The following is a 1,202-nucleotide window of genomic DNA, read 5'->3' as shown; positions in this document are numbered from 1 at the left end:
TAGGTTAGTGGCATTGTAATGTGGTGTCCTACATGCAAATTTAGTGAAAGTAAACAAGGAGATGTGTGGTTTATGCCATGTTTACGTATGATTTGATCAATTCTTAGGCGAACATTTGGTGAGCAGTCTGCAATGGGTTTGTTGAGGCAAACATCTGGTGAGCGCTCTCCATGTGATACAAGATCATCTATAATACTGAAGAAATCCAGCTAAGCAGAAGCTTGGGCTGTGAAAGTTAAAATCATCTAATCAATTAAATTTGTCCCAAAAAAACCTCAGCAAAATATCAGTGAAATCAGCAATATCAGATTTGATATCTACATTTTTTCTTGAAAACTATTCAATGTTATAAGGCTGCTTTGAACTTAGGAAAAGGTCAGCCGTTGATTTGCGCCAACACAATCTGTTCTGGGTCACTTGATTTCCTATCTCAACGTGCCCCATGTCTCCCCGCAACTTTTGCAGCCGCCAACACATAATCCTCGCTTCCTCGTGCTGGGCGCGTAATATTTCTTGAAGCACCGGTGATGGTAATTCCTTGAAGCATCGGTGATGCTCCATTGGGCACGTAATTCCTTGAAGCATCGGTGATGCTCCATTGGGCACGTAATTCCTTGAAGCATCGGTGATGCTCCATTGCTGCACCGGCAACGGCAAGGTGGCGGCGTCAGGTGCACCAACGACCCAGCGATGCTCTATTGCAGCATCGATGATGCTTCGACGGTACTCCATTGCTGTCAGATGTACCTTCACATAGCAAGAGACCACCGATTGTCGTAGCAGCCGCCGGTTAAAGCTTGCAACAGCAAGCACTAGTTGAAGCATCGCAGGTCTTCCTCCGGCTCAGTGTACCACAGCTTCACCCTATCACGCGACGGCATATAGGCTAGGATTGCAGCACAGTTGCAGAGGACAAACACTGAGTTTAAATACAAACAAAAACTCAGATAAATTTTTGATTTGATTTGTGGGACCCTACCACACGGAGAAGGGGCCCTTTAAAAATTAGCGTATGCTGCTCATTGTGGCGCCCACACGGTATTCTTTAGTAAAAGGCGAAAGAATAGTTCGCTTTGTGGTCACCACGCAGCTGCGTGCATTCTACCGCTGGCCCTGGCTGCCCTCTTATACCTCTCGCTCGCCACAGCTTCTCCCACGGCCAGCCATGTGGACTAAACTGGAGCGCTGCTACACAGACTCCC

At 46.8% G+C, this 1,202-nt stretch overlaps 1 non-coding gene across 1 annotated transcript; it reads right to left on the bottom strand.

The window, feature by feature from the left end:
• Positions 1-975: 975 nt before the first annotated feature.
• Positions 976-1,092, bottom strand: LOC119266154. Its single transcript, XR_005131886.1, has one exon. It is a non-coding gene; the product is annotated as a U5 spliceosomal RNA (small nuclear RNA).
• Positions 1,093-1,202: the final 110 nt, after the last annotated feature.

The sequence above is a fragment of the Triticum dicoccoides genome, chromosome 2B (assembly GCF_002162155.2).
Source record: "Triticum dicoccoides isolate Atlit2015 ecotype Zavitan chromosome 2B, WEW_v2.0, whole genome shotgun sequence".
Taxonomy (NCBI): domain Eukaryota; kingdom Viridiplantae; phylum Streptophyta; class Magnoliopsida; order Poales; family Poaceae; genus Triticum; species Triticum dicoccoides.
Note: the sequence above shows the minus strand (reverse complement) of the source record. Positions and strands in the feature narration are given on the sequence as shown.